We start from the raw sequence: 9,766 nt of genomic DNA, 5'->3' as shown, positions 1-9,766 counted from the left end.
CACACCTGGGCGATAACAAAGCCTATATAGTCAGAGAAAAATCTATTCATTTCAAAATTGTCAAATTTGCCTTATAAAACATAATCAATGAGTAAGCCAAAGCTGCGTTTTAAAGTTAACTATACATTTTGTACAAGAACAATGAATGCACAGAAAAAGCTTTTATTCGTATGGGTTTCATCAGAGATGTTGTTGTTTTCACCGTCTCCCGGAGTCTCAATGCTTTTACTGAGTTAATTCCCTTGACATTAGTCACAGATCGTCAGACACAGCAGTGGGTCTGCACAGCAGATTACTTCTTACTGCTGCTAAGTGTTGTGTTGCAACAACTACCTACTTTCATTTTGATCCAAAGGAGACAGTATCCACTGTGGTATCCATTCACACAGGCATATATAATAAGCCTATCTAAAGATGATTTAGTTGAGCTGAGACACCTTTCCTTTAGTGTATAAATTATCTATTCAATTTACTTCTACTAAGCTAACATATGGAATTGTTTTAAGAGGGTCATACTATGGATAATTTAGCTATCAGATGTTTTACTTTAGGACCCCTTTAGGTTTACAAACAATATATTTTAAAAACAATTTGATAAAATATAGAATTTATCCTTTACTACTAAAGCCCATTGAGATGCATTGAATAACACATTCATAAATGGCAAAACAGACAGTCAACAAATAAGTTGTCTTTCCTATATCGAGGAGATACAAGAAAGCTAAGGAAATATTGTAGTTTTTTGGACACTTATTTATCCCCTTTTTTGGCACTAAACTACCTCCATACTTCCATTCATTTGTTTATCGGTACCGGTTACATTCAGACGAGTCCCGTGACACTTGTGGGGGTTGTGGAGCAAAACGGAGACCACCATCATGTTCGTGAGAGTCTCCCCTTTCTGCAGTGAGATCACATTAGTTCGGACGCTACAGACATTTTCATTCTCCCTCTACTACTAATAAACACTAGAAGTCTATTGGAATAATTTGTATTTTTGAGCACTCCAGAATCAGGAGGGTATCTGCAATACCGACAATACTTCTTCAACATCTAGGCCTATTCATTCTCCTTCCTCTAAGCATATAATAAGGAAGAAATTAAAGCCGGCTCTGATCAAGGGAGGTGTGACGAGCTGTGAAGGAAGGAGTCAGGCGCAGGAGGTAAAATACCGAAGTCAAGAGTTTATTCCGTTTACATAAGTCAAACGCTCCAAGCGTCAAAACGAAACTAACAAGGGAAAACATCCACCTTGGCATAAACACTAAGAATAGTACCTCTCACAACAAACAATCACTCACAAAGACAGGGGGAACAGAGGAAACACTTATACACATACTAATTAGGGGAATGAGCACCAGGCGTGTGTGATTGACAAGACATGACAAGTGGGGTGATGAGAATGGGATCGTCAGTAGCTAGTACCCAGGTGACGACGAACGCCGAAGCCTGCCCGAACCAGGAGGGGGGCAGCCTCGGCGGAAGTCGTGACAGGAGGACATTTTCAAGGTAAATGATGCACAAATGCCATGACATACCGTATATACACTGAACAAAAATATAAACGCAACATGTAAAGTGTTAATTTCATGAGCTGAAATAAAAGATCCCAGAAATGTTCCATACGCACAAAAAGCTTATTTCTCTCAGATTTTGGGCACACATTTGTTTACATCCCTGTTAGTGAGCATTTCTCCTTTGCCAAGATAATCCATCCACCTGACAGATGTGGCATATCAAGAAGCTGATTAAACAGCATGATCATTACACAGGTGCACCTTGTGGCATCGTGTGGGTGAGCTGTTCGCTGATATCCAGTATGAAAATGTATGCACTCACTAACTGTAAGTCGCTCTGGATAAGAGCGTCTGCTAAATGACTAAAATGTAAATGTAAAAAAATTGAATAGAGTGCCCCATGGTGGCGGTGGGGTTTTGGTATGGGCAGGCATAAGCTACGGACAACAAACACAATTGCATTTTATCGATGGCAATTTGAATGCACAGAGATACCGTGACGAGAGTGAGGCCCATTGTCGTGCCATTCATCTGGCGCAATCACCTCACGTTTCAGCATGATAATGCACGGCCCAATGTCGCAAGGATCTTTACACAATTCCTGGAAGTTGAAAATGTCCCAGTTCTTCCATGTCCTGCATTCTCACCAGACATGTTACCCATTGAGCATTTTTTAAAAACATTTTAGTCATACATTATTCTTTTTCACTGAGTATCAGACGGTATTAGACCATGAGGTTCCCTGCTGTTTATACCCTGTCCATTTCAAGGTTCCCTGCTGTTTATACCCTATCCATTTCAAGGTTCCCTGCTGTTTAAACCCTATCCATTTCAAGGTTCCCTGCTGTTTATACCCTATCCATTTCAAGGTTCCCTGCTGTTTAAACCCTATCCATTTCAAGGTTCCCTGCTGTTTATACCCTATCCATTTCAAGGTTCCCTGCTGTTTAAACCCTATCCATTTCAAGGTTCCCTGCTGTTTAAACCCTATCCATTTCAAGGTTCCCTGCTGTTTAAACCCTATCCATTTCAAGGTTCCCTGCTGTTTAAACCCTTTCCATTTCAAGGTTCCCTGCTGTTTAAACCCTATCCATTTCAAGATTCCCTGCTGTTTAAACCCTATCCATTTCAAGATTCCCTGCTGTTTAAAACCTATCCATTTCAAGGTTCCCTGCTGTTTAAACCCTATCCATTTCAAGGTTCCCTGCTGTTTATACCCTATCCATTTCAAGGTTCCCTGCTGTTTAAACCCTGCCCATTTCAAGGTTCCCTGCTGTTTAAACCCTATCCATTTCAAGGTTCCCTGCTGTTTAAACCCTATCCATTTCAAGGTTCCCTGCTGTTTAAACCCTATCCATTTCAAGGTTCCCTGCTGTTTATACCCTATCCATTTCAAGGTTCCCTGCTGTTTAAACCCTATCCATTTCAAGGTTCCCTGCTGTTTAAACCCTGTCCATTTCAAGGTTCCCTGCTGTTTAATCCCTGTCCATTTCAAGGTTCCCTGCTGTTTAAACCCTATCCATTTCAAGGTTCCCTGCTGTTTAAGCCCTATCCATTTCAAGGTTCCCTGCTGTTTATACCCTGTCCATTTCAAGGTTCCCTGCTGTTTAAACCCTGTCCATTTCAAGGATCCCTGCTGTTTAAACCCTGTCCATTTCAAGGTTCCCTGCTGTTTAAACCCTGTCCATTTCAAGGTTCCCTGCTGTTTAAACCCTGTCCATTTCAAGGTTCCCTGCTATTTAAACCCTATCCATTTCAAGGTTCCCTGCTGTTTAAGGCCTATCCATTTCAAGGTTCCCTGCTGTTTATACCCTGTCCATTTCAAGGTTCCCTGCTCTTTAAACCCTGTCCATTTCAAGGTTCCCTGCTGTTTAAACCCTGTCCATTTCAAGGTTCCCTGCTGTTTAAACCCTGTCCATTTCAAGGTTCCCTGCTGTTTAAACCCTGTCCATTTCAAGGTTCCCTGCTGTTTAAACCCTGTCCATTTCAAGGTTCCCTGCTGTTTAAACCCTGTCCATTTCAAGGTTCCCTGCTGTTTAAACCCTGTCCATTTCAAGGTTCCCTGCTGTTTAAACCCTATCCATTTCAAGGTTCCCTGCTATTTAAACCCTATCCATTTCAAGGTTCCCTGCTGTTTATACCCTATCCATTTCAAGGTTCCCTGCTGTTTAAACCCTGTCCATTTCAAGGTTCCCTGCTGTTTAAACCCTATCCATTTCAAGGTTCCCTGCTGTTTAAACCCTATCCATTTCAAGGTTCCCTGCTGTTTAAACCCTATCCATTTCAAGGTTCCCTGCTGTTTATACCCTATCCATTTCAAGGTTCCCTGCTGTTTAAACCCTGTCCATTTCAAGGTTCCCTGCTGTTTAATCCCTGTCCATTTCAAGGTTCCCTGCTGTTTAATCCCTGTCCATTTCAAGGTTCCCTGCTGTTTAAACCCTATCCATTTCAAGGTTCCCTGCTGTTTAAGCCCTATCCATTTCAAGGTTCCCTGCTGTTTATACCCTGTCCATTTCAAGGTTCCCTGCTGTTTAAACCCTGTCCATTTCATGGTTCCCTGCTGTTTAAACCCTTACCATTTCAAGGTTCCCTGCTATTTAAACCCTATCCATTTCAAGGTTCCCTGCTGTTTAAGCCCTATCCATTTCAAGGTTCCCTGCTGTTTATACCCTGTCCATTTCAAGGTTCCCTGCTGTTTAAACCCTGTCCATTTCAAGGTTCCCTGCTGTTTAAACCCTGTCCATTTCAAGGTTCCCTGCTGTTTAAACCCTGTCCATTTCAAGGTTCCCTGCTGTTTAAACCCTGTCCATTTCAAGGTTCCCTGCTGTTTAAACCCTGTCCATTTCAAGGTTCCCTGCTGTTTAAACCCTGTCCATTTCAAGGTTCCCTGCTGTTTAAACCCTGTCCATTTCAAGGTTCCCTGCTATTTAAACCCTATCCATTTCAAGGTTCCCTGCTGTTTATACCCTATCCATTTCAAGGTTCCCTGCTGTTTAAACCCTGTCCATTTCAAGGTTCCCTGCTGTTTTAACCCTATCCATTTCAAGGTTCCCTGCTGTTTAAACCCTATCCATTTCAAGGTTCCCTGCTGTTTAAACCCTATCCATTTCAAGGTTCCCTGCTGTTTATACCCTATCCATTTCAAGGTTCCCTGCTGTTTAAACCCTGTCCATTTCAAGGTTCCCTGCTGTTTAATCCCTGTCCATTTCAAGGTTCCCTGCTGTTTAAACCCTATCCATTTCAAGGTTCCCTGCTGTTTAAGCCCTGTCCATTTCAAGGTTCCCTGCTGTTTAAACCCTATCCATTTCAAGGTTCCCTGCTGTTTATACCCTGTCCATTTCAAGGTTCCCTGCTATTTAAACCCTATCCATTTCAAGGTTCCCTGCTGTTTAAGCCCTATCCATTTCAAGGTTCCCTGCTGTTTATACCCTGTCCATTTCAAGGTTCCCTGCTGTTTAAACCCTGTCCATTTCAAGGTTCCCTGCTGTTTAAACCCTGTCCATTTCAAGCTTCCCTGCTATTTAAACCCTGTCCATTTCAAGGTTCCCTGCTGTTTAAACCCTGTCCATTTCAAGGTTCCCTGCTGTTTAAACCCTATCCATTTCAAGGTTCCCTGCTGTTTAAACCCTGTCCATTTCAAGGTTCCCTGCTGTTTAAACCCTGTCCATTTCAAGGTTCCCTGCTATTTAAACCCTATCCATTTCAAGGTTCCCTGCTGTTTAAACCCTGTCCATTTCAAGGTTCCCTGCTATTTAAACCCTATCCATTTCAAGGTTCCCTGCTGTTTATACCCTGTCCATTTCAAGGTTCCCTGCTGTTTAAACCCTGTCCATTTCAAGGTTCCCTGCTGTTTAAACCCTGTCCATTTCAAGGTTCCCTGCTGTTTAAACCCTGTCCATTTCAAGGTTCCCTGCTGTTTAAACCCTGTCCATTTCAAGGTTCCCTGCTATTTAAACCCTATCCATTTCAAGGTTCCCTGCTGTTTAAACCCTATCCATTTCAAGGTTCCCTGCTGTTTAAGCCCTGTCCATTTCAATGGAGGTGTAAATTGGGTGCACTGACAATCACCAGCTGTGTATATTATAATCTACCCTACACACAGTCTGGACCAATACCAATCTATCTTGGTTTAAATAGCAGAGAACAGGAGGGCCAGTGTTTGTTTCTGGTCAGACCTGACATTGCTTCCAGAGGCAGTTTGGAACTCGGTAGTGCAACCGAGGACAGACGATTTTTACACGCTACGCTCTTCAGCACTCGGCGGTCCCGTTCTGTGAGCTTGTGTGGCCTACCACTTCGCAGCTGAGCCGTTGTTGCTCCTAGACGTTTCCACTTCACAATAACAGCACTTACTGTTGACCGGGGGCAGCTCTACCAGGGCAGAAATTTTACGAACTGACTTGTTGGAAAGGTGGCATCCTATGACGGTGCCACGTTGAAAGTCACTGAGCTCTTCAGTAAGGCCATTCTATTGCCAATGTTTGTCTATGGAGATTGCATGGCTGTGTGCTCGATTTTATACACCTTAAGCAACGGATGTGGCTCAAATAGCTGAATCCACTAATTTGAAGGGGTGTGACACTCTCACTCACAGTTGAGCTGCCGCCCCTACATTTGAATTATCACTAAAAGAGGAAAGAAAATATTTTTGAAATGCATAGAACCATTGAAGAGCTCAAAGGGTTATTTGGGTCAGTAAGGTTCCACATAGAACCATCACCATTGAGGAAACCTACAGTTGAAGTTTGAAGTTTACATACACTTAGGTTGGAGTCATTAAAACCCATTTTTCAACCACTCCACAAATTTCTTGTTAACAAACTATAGTTTTGGCAAGTTGGTTAGGACATCTACTTTGTGCATGACACAAGTAATTTTTCCAACAATTGTTTACAGACAGATTATTTCACTTATAATTCAATGTTTCACTATTCCAGTGGGTCAGAGGTTTACATACACTAAGTTGACTGTGCCTTTAAACAGCTTGGAAAATTACAGAAAATGATGTCATGGCTTTAGAAGCTTCTGATAGGCTAATTGACATAATTTGAGTCAATTGGAGGTGTACCTGTGGATGTATTTCAAGGCCTACCTTCAAACGCAGTGCCTCTTTGCTTGAGATCATGGGAAAATCAAAAGAAATCAGCCAAGACCTCAGAAAATAAATTGTAGACCTCCACAAGTCTGGTTCATCCTTGGGAGCAATTTCCAAATGCCTGAAGGTACCACGTTCATCTGTACAAACAAAAGTATGCAAGTATAAACACCATGGGACCACGCAGCCGTCATACCGCTCAGGAAGGAGACGCGTTCTGTCTCCAAGAGATGAACGTACTTTGGTGCGAAAAGTGCAAATCAATCCCAGAACAACAGCAAATGACCTTGTGAAGATGCAGAAGGAAACAAGTACAAAAGTATCTATATCCACAGTAAAACGAGTCCTATATTTACATTTACATTTGAGTCATTTAGCAGACGCTCTTATCCAGAGCGACTTACAGGAGCAATTAGGGTTAAGTGCCTTGCTCAAGGGCACATCGACAGATTTTTCACCTAGTCGGCTCGGGGATTAGAACCAGCGACCTTTCGGTTACTGGCACAACGCTCTTAACCACTAAGCTACCTGCCGCCCGGCCGCTCCGCAAGGAAGAAGCCACTGCTCCAAAACCGCCATAAAAAAGCCTGACTACGGTTTGCAACTGCACATGGGGACAAAGATCGTACTTTTTGTAGAAATGTCCTCTGGTCTGATTAAACAAAAATATAACTGTTTGGCCATAATGACCATCGTTATGTTTGGAGGAAAAAGGGGGACACTTGCAAGCCGAAGAACACCATCCCAACCGTGAAGCACGGGGGTGGCAGCATCATGCTGTGGGGGTGCTTTGCTGCAGGAGGAACTGGTGCACTTCACAAAATAGATGGCATCATGAGGAAGGAAAATTATGTGGATATATTGAAGCAACATCTCAAGACATCAGTCAGGAAGTTAAAGCTTGGTCGCAAATGGGTCTTCTAAACGGATAATGACCCCCAAGCATACTTCCAAAGTTGTGGCAAAATGGCTTAAGGACAACAAAGTCAAGGTATTGGAATGGCCATCACAAAGCCCTGACCTCAATCCTATAGAAATTGTGTGGGCAGAACTGAAAAAGCATGTGCGAGCAAGGAGGCCTACAAACCTGACTCAGTTACACCAGCTCTGTCAGGAGGAATGGGCCAAAATTCACCCAACTTATTGTGGGAAGCTTGTGGAAGGCTACCCGAAACATTTGACCCAAGTTAAACAATTTAAAGGCAATGCTACCAAATAATAATTGAGTGTATGTAAACTTCTGACCCACTGGGAATGTGATGAAAGAAATAAAAGCTTAATTAAATAATTCTCTCTACAATTATTCTGACATTTCACATTCTTAAAATAAAGTGGTGATCCTAACTGACCTAAGACAGGACATTTTTACTTGGATTAAATGTCAGGAATTGTGAAAAACGTAGTTTAAATGTATTTGGCTAAGGTGTATGTAAACCTACGACTTCAACAGTAATTGTGTGTTGCGTGTGAAAACAAAATGAGATCGTCTCAACTTCCGAAACAATGAAACCAAAGGCCGCAGTGGGACTGCAGTGGGACTGTAGGACTTGACAAAGCAGCCATCCTTTTTTTGGCCTGTTTTTATGATTAAATAAAATTTTATTTTATTTGAATGTGAGTGAAGCACACATCACAGATGAAGACCAGACAGTTTTCTAAGCGAGAGAGGCTTCAGTTCAGTTGTCTTACTAGTCTCTCTGGTTTAAATGGGACACGAACCATCACATTAACTCCTTGACAGACTCTTTACTCTCGTCTCGGACCAAGTCCAGCTCCGACAAACACACACACACACACACACACATACATACACACACACACAGACAGACACACACACACACACACATACACACACACACACACACACACACACACACACACACACACACACACACACACACACACACACACACACACACACACACACACACACACACATACATCAGGTGGTGCCAATTGAGGTTCATCAGTCACAGTGCCAGCTTGGAGAGCCGTGAGGCTGCTGGTTGGTTTGGTGACCATGACGCCTTTCGTTTGCCTTTCTGTGTGTAGTTTCCTTTTCGTATATACTTATCTCTGTCACCAACTGAACAACAATAATCAGTTTGTGCTGGCCGACCACGAGGTCAAGAGAGACAGAGCTGGCCCTGAACGAAGGTAAGGTGTCTCCTGGGAAGGCTACATGCAGTCAACACCTGGCCGCATACGCTTACTTCTCATATTAATGCACACATCCAATCAGGTGACAGACCAGTTAACTAGGCCCAAGACCCCTAGACTTAGCAATTGCAACAATATTAGCAGGCTAGTTAATAGGTTTCGTAACACATAACATTTTCAGCCCCTCCCTATTTTTCTAGAAAGTCATTTTTGTTGTTAAACTTACACTGAAAATACACTGAAAATAAAGTTGATGAAGTTGATTTGATTCAATATGGATGCACCATCTGCACAGTGTACGAACAGTAGTACCACATGTTGCCTTGGCTGCTAATCTATCCTGTGTGTTTGGTCACGGCCCCTGCAGCTCCTGCAGTGCGTTTGTAGATCCATTGGACCACACAGAGATCCCATTAGTGTCAAATACTGTTGATGAGAGAACAACCCACATAAAACTGCCACTGAACATCTAGCCCCAGACATGGATCAACACTGCACACTTTACCACGAGTGTGTGTGTGTGTGTGTGTATGTTTGTGCAGGCGTAGGTGTTTGAGTTTGCATGTGTGTGTGTGTGTGTGTGTGTGTGTGTACTTTTTGCTTGTGTGTTCGTTCCCCTCCTTGGCTACAAAGTTAAAATAGCTCTCCCTTGTCTTATCTTGATTGGCTGGGAGAAGGCCCGGCAGAGAAGGGGGGGGGGGCCGGCTGATGGGTGAGGAGCCACAGACGCTCTGTCGCTTTCAGGTCACCAGGGAGGACAGACAACAGAACCCCCACAGGAGACAGTCTGAGACAAAGGCAACTTAACCAAACACACACCGACAGGCAGATGAGCCGAAGACAACTTTACCAATACAAAGAAGCCGATGATAACTTAACTATACACCTGAGGGACAGAGGACAACTTTACTAACTCACGGGATCTAGGACAGAGGACAACTTTACTAACTCACGTGATCTAGAACAGAGGACAACTTTACTAACTCGATTTAGG

The sequence above is a fragment of the Coregonus lavaretus genome, assembly GCF_964263955.1.
Source record: "Coregonus lavaretus genome assembly, chromosome: 1".
NCBI lineage: Eukaryota > Metazoa > Chordata > Actinopteri > Salmoniformes > Salmonidae > Coregonus > Coregonus lavaretus.
The sequence above is the reverse complement of the archived record's forward strand: the minus strand, read 5'-3'. Positions refer to the sequence as shown.